General features: G+C 40.7%; 1 non-coding gene across 1 annotated transcript; it reads left to right on the plus strand.

The window, feature by feature from the left end:
- The first annotated feature begins 430 nt into the window (after positions 1-430).
- On the plus strand, positions 431-537 carry LOC120110730 (small nucleolar RNA R71). The gene has a single exon (XR_005511864.1). It is a non-coding gene; the product is annotated as a small nucleolar RNA R71 (small nucleolar RNA).
- Positions 538-14,688: the final 14,151 nt, after the last annotated feature.

A 14,688-nucleotide genomic window follows, 5' to 3' on the forward strand; every position in this document is an offset into this window, starting at 1 on the left:
AATATTGGTGAAATTTGCTTGATCATGCAACACTTCTTGAAAAGCAGGGATTGTAGGACAATCCTTGGTTACATGTGCATTACTCTCACAAATTCCACATATACTTTCAACAATAGTTTGTGCTTTTCCTATATTGGCTTTGCTTAATTCCATGGCTTCAACCTTCCTAGTCAGATTAGCAATTTTTACATTGACATCATTATCATCTTTAATAAGATATATTCCTCCTTTTGTATTAGGTGCTATTTTTGATTTTTCATTTTTATCTGTTGTATCCCAAGCTTGTGCATTTTCTGCTAAAAGATCAAAATAATCCCAAGCTTCATTTGGTTCCTTACTCATGAATTCACCATTACACATCATTTCTACAAATTGTCTCATATTGGAGGTCAAACCATCATAAAAGAAACTGATGATTCTCCAAATTTCGTATCCATGATGTGGGCAAGCAAGGAGAAGGTCCTTAAATCTTTCCCAACACTGAAAAAATGTTTCTCCATCTTCTTGTGCAAAGTTCATGATATTTCTTCTAAGTGTGTTTGTTTTATGTGTTGGGAAGAATTTCTTTAAAAATTCTCTTGTCATTTCTTGCCAGGTAGCTATGGTCCGGGGCCTTAAGGAGTGTAACCATGACTTAGCTTTTTCCTTTAAAGAAAAAGGAAATAACTTAAGCTTAACTACCTCTTCAGTGACATCATTGAAATGAAGTGTTGAACATACTTCATCAAATTCTTTCAGATGCAAATAGGGACTTTCAGAATCAAGTCCGTGAAACTTTGGAAGTAATTGGATTATTCCTGGTTTCATGTCAAAAGCTCCCGCAGCAGTAGGAATAACCATACAGGATGGGGTACTGGTCTTAGCGGGTTGTAGATAATCACGAAGCGTTCTAATAGGTAAGTCATCTTGAAATTCATTGTCTCCCTGATTACTACCATTATCTTCCATTTGATTATTTGAATTTTGAACAATTAAATTTTTATCTTTTGATTCAACTCGAAATAATCTATTCATTTTATCTCTTTGCCACAACCGCATATACTAAGTTTTTTTTTATTATTATTTTTTATTTTATTATTATTATTATTATTAATTTTTTTTTTTTACACAAACACCCTAATACAGCAAAACAAAAGTTTAATTAAAACATGCATCACCCAACAATTTCTAAGGTTTTCCTAAAAATTCTAGATAGCTCCTAACTGGGTTGAAGAGTACACTTAAGCCTCCAATCCGGTCTAATAACCTAGTCGACCAGGTAAGCTCCCAGGTAAGTGGAGGGGTCACGATGCGTATAGCAAAGGTCCCACTTAAAATCCACTTTCCTCGAACAGAAACTGTCTCCCTTTAATCACTTAAAGGGACAAAGCTTGCCTAGACATCGACCGGGGTCATAGAGCGAAATTGGTGCAACTTTCAGTGGTCTTCGTCCTATTGAGCTCGATTATCCTTAGGGGCCAACGTCTAGTTGATTTTAATTAGGCTTAGGATATTTATGCACTTGGATGATTTTTGGGCTAAGGACGAGTAATGAAATCCCGACCTTATCTTGTTAATGGGTTCAGCCCTTAGATTATTTTATGCAAATGCTTTATACTATATGCAACAATCAAGAAGATTTTTATCATTTTATGTCATGACATTAAATTGCATTTGAATAGTTGATCAAGCAAACTAGCTAAAATTTTTTTTCTTTTTATTTATTTATTATTTTTATTATTTTATTATTTTAATTAATAATAATTTTTTTAATTTTTTAAAACAAGAGTAAAATTCTAATCTAGGAAAAATAGGATTAGTATGAGCAAAACAGGAAAATTAATTTAAATACTCACAGCCGGAGTTCGTTCACTCCGGGAATCCAAAAATGTGATCTTGATCTTCCTCGTTACTGGTCCTGCTTTGTGTCGCCCTTGAATCTGAAAAGATTTGAAATAGCTGTGTTAAAAATAAAGAAAAATTGAAGAACTAGAAATAAAGAGTTGAAATTTGCAGCCTTGTTCTCGTTCGCACGTTGCAAATCCCCGGCAACGGCGCCAAAAACTTGCTACGCTTTTAATCTTGCTCTTTTAAAAAGGAAAATTAAACGTAGGATACCCCAAGTATAGGGTGTAGCAAAGTAATATTCTCGGTGAGACCGAGATCGAATCCACAGGGATTTGACAGTGAACAAAAACTAAAGGCAAAATAATATTCGGATTGACAAAATATAACTAAGGCATCAGGATTCAGCCTAGCATTTCATCATGCTTTTCTTAAAATCATCTATTATCTCAGTTAAATAGATTTAGTTTTATGGGCAGTATTACAGTAATTCTATTTTAAACTACAGGGATTTCAAGCATCTGTTATACCCGGGGGAAATAACAAATCAAAGAAAATATATAAGTTTGAAATAATTTCTATCAATCTACTGCACCATAAATCAAATCAAAAAAAATTAAAATCCAATTGATGATTAAAGAAAATACATGAAGAAAATGCTAGGCTTTTCCCTAGCCTTAGCTAGAGAAGATTTAGCTATCCATATGAGATGCAAGCAATTTTATAAAAAGGATTAGTATAGAGTAAATAAAATAAACATAAATCCTTTTTTTTTTTTCCTCTTAAGAAAACAGGGTGCTCTGTTTTCTTTCTTTGGGTTTTCTCCTCCCGTTGCTTCTCCTCTTTCTCTTGTTCGGCTGAGAAGGTAGATCGGAAGAGGGAGCTTCCTGGTTCCCTTGGCCTCTAGCTGTCCTCTTCTCCTCTCTCCCGTCGGCTGCCTAGATTGGAAGAGAAGATGCTCCGGATGGCTCTCCCAGCTGCTTTCTCCCTTCCGTTCCGTGACCTCCCCTCGCCTCCTCCTCCTCCTTCCACCGGATGGCTCTCCCTTTTATAGAATTTTCCCAAAGCTCAAGAGACGCTGGGAATCAATGAAGATCAAACCGGCCGTTTAATTTGCTCCCTGTTTTCGCGATGGAAGTCGAACCGAGATTGCTGGGTGCTTTGCGATGGACTCGGTCATGGGAAGGTTTTGATTCGGCTGTTGAGATGATGAAGCATCTGAAACGCATAGATTTGAATGCAGCTTGGAATGATCCGGTTTGCTTGAGATACGGGATGAAGTTGAATCGCTTGGGATTCTTCAGCTGGAAATTGTGGAAGAAGATGACCGTTGGGAAGAAAAGAAACGGGGGAGACGGAAGGACTGGCTTTGGAGTTCCCTCATTGCCGTTTGGGAATTTGAAGATGAAACAATTGGATGCCACGATCGCTGGGAAGCTCCTCATGGATGAATCCTGCTCTGTTCATTGGAACGTTGCTTCACGGATGAAAGAGCCGGTTTGGGAGTTTTGAAGATGAATGGTTGCTGGAAGCGTTTTGATTGTAGATTCTGTTCTCGAAACAGGGGATATGGAAGCCACGTGTGAGACGCGGCTTGGGGATGATCCAGTTGCATGCTGCCACGGTCGGTTGAAAAATGCTGGGATCTTCATGATGCAGGCACTAATGCTGGCTGAATCAGCTGGACGCAGTGATATAGATTGTGCGGATGACGGGCAACGTAAGGCTTAGATGAGATGCTAAGGATTTGTTGAGCTCAGACCGTCAGAAATTGGGCTCAAACCAGAGTTACTGGGTCTCTTGGATTAATTTCACTCAAACACAAATAAAACATTAATTAATTAATTTTATTAATAAAAATTAACTATAATACTAATTAAGATAATATGAAAATTTCACTTTTGTACTCTCATCAAGATGAAAGTCAAATATCCGCAGCTTTTTGAAACTTCAGGTATGTCAATTTCGAGGATGAAATTTTTCTTTTAGGGGGGGAGAATGTGAAGACCCACGTTAGGATTGGGCCGACCTCTGAATAAGGCGGCCCAACACAAAAAAAGGGGGGGGGGGGGGGGGAGGGAGTCTCCCGATCGGAGTATCCTCCCTCCCCTGTTTTCAAAATTCCTCCCCCTTCAGAATCCATCGGAAGAGAGATTTTAGGGTGATAAAAATCCTACCAAATCGGGCCGATATTCCCTCTCTCTCTCTCTTTAGGGCATCAACCGAGAGCCCTCCTACACACACAAAAAAAAAGGAAAGAGATTGGGTTCTACCTTGCCGCGGGAAGGATCAGAGCATTCGTCGTCGATCCGGTCGGGAGGATCTCGCCGGAGGCAAGGTGAGCACCCTTTCCTCCTCCTCCTTCGTTTTTGGCCATTATTTCTTTGGGAATGTGGCCGGGAAGCCGCCGGACTGATGGGGAAAGCCGAAACCTATTCGGCCTTCTCCTCTTCCGTTCCGGCCAGCCGTCGCCGGGCGTGGCACCGCCGGCACGCCACAGGTCGACGACCATGGAGCGTCGCCAGCCGTGGGCCACCTACTGCCGAACCCCCTTCTCCCCTTTTCGTCGGGAAGAAGGAAGAAGAGGTAAAGAGAAAGGGTCTTCCCGTACCCTTTCTCTTATTATATTTCCCTCTCTCTCTAGTTGGGTTCTCTCTCTACACATGGATCTGGGGAGAGCATTGCTTTGTGGACTCTAGAAAGTCCTGGGATGTTAGATTTTAGAGGACCCTTTAGAGGAATCAAACAGGGGTCCTAGATTATCATATATCTTTGATAAATTTTAATGATGATTTGGTTCTGTAGGAGGACAATCTATTGGACGAGAGGACGCTGAGCGGAGTCCTGCGCATTCCGGTTCATAGATCGCCGTGAGGGCGGGTGATTAGTTGTCTGAGTTTTCAACAAAGGGTAAGAATCCTTGTACGCCAATCCTGCATGATACAAATATTTTTACACTATATATGTTTGATATGCTATGATCCAGACAAAGCAGAAATAGTTTTATATTAAATTTTATTTTGATCGTGTTGGCTTATGATAGGTACTATGGTGGATGCATGTATGCGCATAACCTACACCTGCATATTTGGATTTATAAATGTGGTTCCTATGATATGATGGCATTAAATCGTATTTTGGTTATATTTGTTTGTAATTGATAGTATGATGGATACAATCCTGAGCATAATTTACATTTACATAATTGGACTAATGGATATGGTGGATAGACTAACCATGTTATATTGATTGCCCTGTCACGAGCCGGAAACGTGACCATGGTTAGTCTAGGTTGGAAATAAAGTGGAAAAAGGAATTGATGCGTGTATGTGAATTGGTTAAATGAGTAGAGACTTTGGGCTTATCTCGTTAGTTTTGATTACCCCATCACAGGCTGGAAATGTGATACTATCGATTGCCCCATCACAGGCTGGAAATGTGACATTATCGATTGCCCCATCACAGGCAAGAAATGTGATACTATCGATTGCCCCGTCACGGGCTGGAAACGTGACCGGGATGTAACTTCATGAAATGTGCATCGATTTGTCGTGGTCTTCAAATCTATATTATTATTGTGTTGGTGAAGATGTGCTGGGGTTCTTACTGGGCTGTAAAGCTCACCCCCTCTTCTTCTTTTTTTTTATCAGAGTTGCAGGATGCATAGAGTTGGATGGGACAGGCGCAGAGTGCGAGTACCAAAGTCATTAGTTAGTTAGTTTGTTTATCCTTCTTTGAAGATCTTGTAATTGAACTAATTTGTTTATTTGGACATGTCGGATTTGTCTATTTGAATTACTAAATTAATTGTGGATTTATTGAAATTTTTGTTAATCATAGGCCTTGCATGATCTTTAGGGCACTACTCTAGGGCTCATGCGGCCGGTCGCGTACCGGACCGGGTGCTGGGTTCGGGGCGTGACAACAACCAATATGGCAAGCAATCAATCAGAGCTTGTCATGAATCCTCCAATTAATCAGTCACAGCCCACCATATGGCCAACCCAGAAGCACACAAAGAGTCTTTCGAAGTTCAAATTCTTTCCTTAACTCGTGACACCTTAGCCAAGATCTCAAACGGTTTCTATAACCATGTGGGCGACTAAAACGGCTGACCTGCACGTTTGAATTCCTCGGCGGCGGGCACCAACCTTCGCCCATATAAACTATTCTTGGAAGACCTTCTAAATAAGTGCTTTTGAGTCCTATTATGCCTTTATGTCGTCATTCTATTGCTCTCACAATATCTTCGCTATTTTTTGAGAATCCGTCTAACTTAGACATCGAAAGTACCCTCATCAAACACTTTATAGCAAAAGACTTACTCGCCTTTGCTGTTTTAGGTCGGATCTGATGTCGAACGAAGATCCAAGCATGGTCACTTATTCTCAGTACTACCTCAAGAAGTGACCAACATTGGAGCCATTGCCATCCAAGCACAACGAACATTATCTCGCCACCTTAGAAGCACATCACGATCTTCAATCAATCTCTACGGTCTGAACAACCAATCATTTGAGCCCTCCAACACCTCACACAGCTCAACATCTTGGTCAAACTGATTTCCGACGGCAGCACCCACAAACACGCCTATAGGGATCTCAGCGTTAGGGTTCTGCCTTTGAATTTAAAACATGTACGAAGAATTCTCCACACGTTTTTGGCGGAGAAGCATGAAGAAGATGGTCAATTGTTTCTGCATTAGATTCGCACAGGGAGCAAACTCCACCCACATTCTAGCCTTAGCAAAATCTCCTTGGTACGAAGCTTCTTCTACAGTGCTAGTCCCGTGAAAACCGTTTCGCCGGAGTCTCTGGTTTCCACAGCGCTTTAAAGAAACTAAACCGCCTGCGTCGATAGATTGAGGCTTCACCTCCCTTCATATCCCAAAAGACCAAAAAGAAAAAGAAAAGGTGAAAACATATTCGAAATGATATACTTTCAAACCAAGTCACACCGATAGCCAAGGACATCAAATATATGCAAGAAAAATGAGCTAGATGGAAAAATATGCATACCAAGAAAAAGTTTTACTTCGAACTTTGCCGATCTTTGTTTGTTAGAAATCAAATGACATCACCTGAAACTTTCTAATAGGCTTGAAGTGTGAATATTTGAGATAGTTTTCCTTTTATATGCAGAGGATCATTTCTTTGTACCATGTAAAGTAACAGTCTGAACCCTTGGCTGCAACAAATTGCTCTCTCATTGTTTCCTGATACAACGGCTTTACCAGTGTTTCTGGTTGCTAATTGACCAAGGGTAGCTCAATGTGAAAATTTGATTATTGATCTCTAAAAAAAAAAAGAGGAAAAAGAAGTATTGTACTGAAGCATATTACAAAAGAATATATAATAATGAATATAGGAGATATCTAGAAATAATTCTCAAAAACTAAGCCCAACATAAATTAATTGAGAATCTCAAACCTCCTCAACGTCCTTTATTGAGGGACGTGCGGCAGATCAAAATAGTACTTGAGGTGTTCCATATTTCTCATATCTTTAGAGAAGGCAAATCCGCAGATTGGTTGCTCAATAGAGGGGGGGAGGGAGACCCAGTTTTTTATGGTCCACATCCTATTCTTCTCCAGTTGCCCTGCCTTCTTCAGGCAGATTTCTCTGGTTGCAGTTTTCAGCATTTTTGGTACTTTTATTTCTGTATCCAAAGGCTTAATGCTTCCCCAATGCTCAAAAAAAGTGCATAATGGAATACACTTTCAACATGCCGAAACGACGTTTAGAGCTAAACGACATAACTCACTTGAGTACTCTACTATTCATGTTGTCCTAGGTCATCGTATCCACCTAGTAATGGTACCACACCAATCTTTATTGTCCAAGAGATTTGAAGATTCAAGTAGCAAATTGGGATGGAAAAAAAACATATAGCATCTCTAAAATGACATGTAAACATAACGTATGTCTCTATCTAATGATGCATCAGCTCTAAGTGAGTCAATTGCACCACCTATCTAATGATCCAGCACTTTGCTCAATTCATCATTGCTTAGCATGGGCCCTAATTAAGTCTAGAATAGAGTTAAAGTGGGCCGGGGCTAATAGACTAGGCCATGGGTCTCAGCCCAAGGAATCCGGGCCGGGCTTGGGTTTGAAAATAAAGCTGGAAGTAATTTTAAGCCAGGCTTGTGTTAATGCTTTGTCCTGCTGGACGTAACTCAAAGCCCAAACCTATAACCAGGCTCAAAGCTCGAGCTAATAATCAGGCCTAGAATATCAGTGCAGAGTAGGAGTGCAAATGAGTCGAGCAGTTTGCGAACTACTCGAGTCCGAACTCGACTTGACTCGATTGTTACTAAGCTTGAGTCGAATTCGAGTAGCTTAAATAGTTTTTTTAAGTCGAACTTAAAGAGCCAAATACTTATCTCGAAAGCTCACGAGCCTAATCGAATATATATATTTTAAATAATATTATATTTTATTTATGATATATTATTAATTTAATATTTTAAAATATAATATTATATTTTTAATTATATTTTTAAATTGTGACCAAAGTTCGAATTTACTCTTAAGCATGGCTCGATTGATATTTGAATCGAGTCAATCTCAAGTATTTTTTTAATCAAATCGAGTGTGAGCTTCGATATTAAAGTTTGATCAACTACAAGTAGTTCAGATATTTTACTTCAAGTCGAACTCGATCCTTTAGGCTAACCGAGTTGGCTTGGTTACTGCACATCAACCCATAGCTAGGCCTAGGCCTAGGGGTGGCAAAATATGACCCGACCCGCCAACCGACCCGTGTTCGACCCGCCATAAACAGGTTTGGATTTGGCCTAAACAGGTTCGGGTCGTAAACAGGTTGACCTGTTTAAGCTGTTTATTAATTGGGTCGGATACGGGTTTTAGATATCTGACCCGCTTAACCCGTTTAATATTTGTTGGATCAAATTTTCTGGCCCAAAAAAAGCCCGCACACTGCTCGGCCCAATTTCACCGTGACCTCCTTTCTCCCTAGGGATTTCCCCGATTTTATTTCAATTTCACCCACAGTGTCCCTCTCCCGACTCCCGGTCTCCCCTCTCCTCCGCCCTCTTTGGATTCTTCACCTCCGCCCTCCCCTCGCCTCTCCTCCAGACCTCCGCCTCCGCCCTCTCCGGATTCTTCGCCTCCGCCCTCCCCTCGCCTCTCCTCTGGACCTCCGCCCTCTCCTCCCCCTTGCCGACTACTTCCGTCTCCTCGTCAACGGCGACGACAGCAGGGACCCGAGCAAGCCCACGGATTGCGATGGAGGTAACGACGCAGCAACTCAAGGGTTTCGCGATCCGGGGGACAATCTCCATCTACTCGGCGAGATCGATCTCGTAGCTCTAGAGCCGAGGCTTGGAGGGATCGTCAGGGTTTAGGCTTCCAGTGGTAGATGAAGAAGGTCCTCATCCGCTTCGGCTGGGCAGACGGGGGCACGGATTGGGAGAAGTGGGCCTACGCCGGGACCAGCCGCGCTGCCGTGGACGAGGCGGCGATGGGGAGCAGCAGACGGTTCGGGAGAAGGTAGCGGGTGGCGGCGATGGGGAGCGGCGGACGGGTCGGCAGAAGGCAGCGGGTGGCGGCGATGGGGAGCGGCGGATGGGTCGGGACTCGGGAGAAGCCAGCGGGCGGCGGCAATGGGGAACGGCAGATGGGTCGAGAGAAGCCGAGAAGGCAGCGGGCGAAAAAGGTCCTCTTTTATTTTAAGTATTTTATTTTTGGTTATTTACAGTAATATTTAGTTAAACGGATAAGCATAAACCAACCCGACCTGTTTAATCGACCTGTTTAATAAACAGGTTAAACTGGTCGGATCGGGTGACCTGTTTATTAAACAGGTCGGATTCAGGTTGTAATTTCTGACCTGTTTAATAAACAGGTCAGGTTCAGATTTATACTTTTCTGACCCGTTTAACATCTGACCCGACTCGTTTATGCCTGACCCGACCCGATTGCCACCCCTACCTAGGCCTAGGAAATCCATGGGATTTCACTGATCGCTCTCCCCTCTTTGCTCTCTCGCCTCTTACGGACCCTCGATCTCTATCCCCTCTCCCTGATCTTCTCTCCTCTCCATCCTCTAGACCACTCCCCCCTCTCTACTGTCTCTCTCCTACTCGATCTCTCTCGCCTCTCTCTCTCTCTCCATTGTTTCTCACCCTCTTGATCTCTCATCTTCCATCTCTCCTCTCTCCTATTCGAGCTCTTTCTCTCCCTCTTCTCTGCTATCTCCTCTCTATCCCTTCCGATTCCTCTCCCTCCTCTCTTCTCTCTTCCCCACCTGATCTTTTTCTCACCTTTCCACTCTTCCCCCTACTCTCCAAGCTGGCCCGACCGAGCTCCCATTGAGCCCGAGTTCAAACTTGGACTGGTCTCGGACCGAAATTTTGAAAAAATTTTGGATCTTGTCTCGGCTCGAAGTACAAATTTGTTTCCGACGCAAGCCCGGGCTGCATGGAAACTGGACCCGACCGAGCTTGACTCTAGCCTAAGCCCTAACTCTAGAGGGTCATCCTAGCTAGCATGTTAAATGAGGTGTCAAGTTGGAACTCCTAAAAAGTAATGACAATGATGATCGCCATACAACCAAAAACGCCGTCCTTCATGGGGAAAAGAAGTACCATATGTCTAGCGGCCCCACATGACAAGATGTTTTCAGACCCGAACATAAGGCGAGATCTTAGGTTAGACTGATGATTTGACATGAACATGAGTCATACAACGATAGCCCACCCAATCGACTTCGTGAGCCCGTACGTCATGCCAACCAACGTCCTATTCCAACGAAGTTACGATATTTTCTCGTACGAAAGCGGATGAGATTGTTGTCTCACTCCGCCCTTCACTTGCGCCTCTCCCAAACAACTGCATGTTCTGATCTCAGCTCTCCCCTTCTTATGAAGATGTTAGTTAACCTTGAACGGCTATATGAAAAATTTTCACGTATTTCCAATAACGTACGTCTCAACCATCTACGAACGAAAATTGTTAAAAGAGGCTAAATATATTTTCCACTTTTTATGAGCAAAGGGAAGGGAATTTGAGGACGTAGTGCGCCCTCAAATATTTATGTGCAAGAATTTTTTTTGCTTCGCCTATCGTTTTTTCGATGAAAAATTATTAGTTGGATCAGGTTCATCAGCTTAGACTATGAATCAGTCCAATCACGAACCAACATATTTAAAAATAAATAAAAAAATAATACAGAAATATTGCCCATTTTAAAGGCATGGCTTAGTCAGTTATTTTCGCACTTCAGAGTTAATTCGGATGGCCACTTTTCTGAAAGTATGGTTCTTGCCCCCTTTTTTCTCCCTTCTTGGGGCTCGTCCATTTGTTAGGTGATCCCTTGCTCTCACGTTTGGGTGTTAGCTCATAGTTTAGGCTAGTGAGTGATATCTCTACTCATTACAGTCACCTTCGAGATTCTTCACACACTATAGGAATAGTAATTTTTACTGATATTTTTTACAGCCTTTACCGATGCTAATAAGCATCGGTAAAAACCCTGTCGACCCAAGTGAAAGCGTCATAAATACGTCAGCGATACCTGAGTGAGAAAGATTTTTGCTGATGCTAATGAAAAGCGTCGGCAAAATCAGGGATTTACCGACGCTAGGAAAAGCGTTGGCGTAGGCACTTTTGCCAACGCAAAATAGCATCGGAATAAACTACTACTCGGGTGTGCAGGTAGATTCGCTGGGGTTTTTTTCGACGCTTATAAGCATTGGAAAGCGTCAGCGAAAGCCTGGTTTTTAACGACGCTTTAAAGCGTCGGGAGAGGAATTTTTTTAAAAAAAAATATTAGAAAAATACATGCATATCATAAATCAATATTTACATCAATATAAACCTGTATTACATTTACATTAATACAAATATTCAGATCATGCAAAACATTCATATTGTCATATATGATTAATAAGTTTAGAATTACAATGTACTTTGAAAAATATAAGAAAGATATATATAAAACTTCTTAAATAACAATCTAAAAAATATCAAGGACTGGATTTAGCACCATCATCATCTCTATGAGCTGTTGAAATATCAGGAACCTACAAAAAAAAAGAGAAACTTTAGAAGTTAGGAATATGAAAATTATTAACTCATGCAAAATAAGTGATAATTATGTAAAGTCATCAAATACATATAGTTATTTACCTGAGGAGGGAGAAATCGCTGTAACATAGATGAAATATGCTGAAGCTGAGACTGCAAAGTTTGTTGGTTTTGCTTCAGCTCCGCCAACTCTGTCTGATGGCGATCCTTCATATCTTCAATTGGGCAACAATTGTTGCCCGAGGTCTACTAACTTCTGCATTGCTACTGCCTTCTCCAGCATTTCTTGTATACATGCCACTGCAAACAACTGAGTGGGGCTAACCCCAATGCCATAACCCCTCACTATACCAAAATGCTCTGGGCCCAATAATTCAGCAAGCACCTGAGCTTCGACATGGCTGGTCGCGTCGGATAATGATGACTACTCGACGCGCTCTGAAATAAGAGTTGTTGCCCTGTCCTATATCTCTCAAAAGAAAAAGTCATATTAATGTATGCCAATAATAAAACTAATAAAAATATCGTTGAAAGATTCGATGAATACATACAACTATATCTCTTGACTCCTTCCGAATAAAACTGCCATCTCGGTGGATGTGAGTCATCTTATAAAACTCTACCTTACCAGGCTCCCTCCCATTATCATCCATCTACAACAAAAAGTATATTAGTAAGCTAGTTATCATGATACATGCTATATGATAGAACAGTTTAAAATAGTTTCAAAGAGTTTCAAAAAAACTTATGAATTCAGTTTTACGTCGAGCATAACTCATCGAGCCTGAAGTATGAAGAACAGTCTGAGAGGCTCGTGCAGTTCTACCAATGTTGGAATATGTCTTTCTAAAAAAAGAATAAACAATATAAATTTGTAATCTAAATTATTAGTAAATACAATCTAAGATATTGAAAAAATATACACAACTCGAGCTTTCACGGAAAACCAATAGTGGACAAGCTCCCTCCACTAATGAGGGATTACATCAGGAGGACAAACACGAGCAACCTCCTCTTCTGTCATACCATCGTGCTTCCAATCCACTTTTAACTTGGCCCTATATTCTTTCCACTTGCGATTGACAGACTTCAGCACCCAATCATGGCTCTCTTTAGGGAGCAAAAATCTTTTCTACACCAAAGTAATTAAAGAATGTTATAACAATATTAAATCAAAAAATAAAATTGTGATAGTAAGCAAATTCAATTCTTTACCTCAATAACTATAAGAAGCTCAACCTTGTACGAAGGAAGCATTTCATTCCATTTCGTATAGTTGAGCGGACACAACTGACCTTTCCGCGCAACCAATCCTGAAAAAGTCGATAAAATGCTTGCAGCCCTCTTGATAGGCTGCCCCAGTTCATTGCAATGTACCATGATCTTCTCATCCTTGCATAGGCTCCACACGTCCCGTGCTCGAGTGGGTCCTTATGTCCTCCTCACTCTCCCCAATCCATCTAAAAAAATGAAATAAAATATCCATCCATTAATTAAAACATTAAAGGCAAATGATTTAATATAATTAGATTGTAAGAAAAATTAATATATAAAATATAAATCAAATTACTCTGGATGTGCACGTCATCCATGTCTGGACAATCAGCAGGTGGCACGTGCTCAGGCTGAGACTCATGCTGCTGGGGCTCATCGGGCTGCTGGGACTGCAGAAATTGATCGAAAGAAGATCCCACGGTCGTGTACTGAAACTCAACATCTCTGAATCGTTTTCCTCGCAGCATGTTGTTACCTAATATGCACAAAAAGAAGCAATATTAGTTAAATAATAAATAAAATTTAAATGAATTGTCAATTAATTCAATTTGATCAGCTGAGCAATTGAAATTGGCCTTGTCAACAATTATCTTGCAAAGAGATTATAGCAATCCTATAATCACAAAGAACCTTTCTATTGCCAACATGGCATACGACAAATGGCACAAGGAGAGATTGGTTTATAAACTATATATATATATATATGTATATATATATATATACATATATATGTATACATATATATGTATACATATATATGTATACATATATACATACATATATATATACACATATGGTCTGGCTGGGTTAGAATATTAGGACATCCAACACCTTAACCTGGAAATGAACTAATTCAATTAGTGAGAATTGGAACCAAACTAATCTATATTATTTAGACCTTGCACTGATGTACTTCTTATTATCTGATGAAATATTACTCAGAAAATATTTCTATATCAAGAACAGTTGCTGACCATGCCAGGGACCTTCTCTATTTTTCAGTTACTATATTTTGGATAGGTTGTCATTCTTGGATTCCATCAGCGCACATATTTGTAGTTTGATGCGGTAGAAATTATTATAAGGGCTTAAGGTTTTCATTTCTTATTTAGGTAGGTTAGTAGTCTATGACATTAGAGTTTATAGTGGTGGATTAGAATCTTCACATATAATGTGAAGATTTATTTAGAATTATTTGAATGCATTCATACCGGGCTCTCCTGAATGGTCCCTGACCAGCATCCAACTTTTCAATTTACACTATGCAGGAGTCCATGCAACAGACTTCCCCGGCAAATATACAAGATAATGTCTTAAAAACCCTGGCTAATCAATGCAACAGTTCCTGACCAGCATTCGGTTCTTGACAAAAGTCTGGCAATCATCGGCCAAAATCAAAGCTTCTAAGGACTCTGAAAGGAGAGAGACCAATCAAAAGTTGCTGCATTTTTACCTTGCTTTTGGCGACAGTTGGCTACGACAACAGTGCAAATGGGGTTCCATTACTTGCCATTCTCCATGAGAATCTTACTTGCCA

This window comes from Phoenix dactylifera, chromosome 1, assembly GCF_051530095.1.
Source record: "Phoenix dactylifera cultivar Ajwa chromosome 1, Ajwa_hap1_PhDact_Kaust_v1.1, whole genome shotgun sequence".
NCBI classification, from domain to species: domain Eukaryota; kingdom Viridiplantae; phylum Streptophyta; class Magnoliopsida; order Arecales; family Arecaceae; genus Phoenix; species Phoenix dactylifera.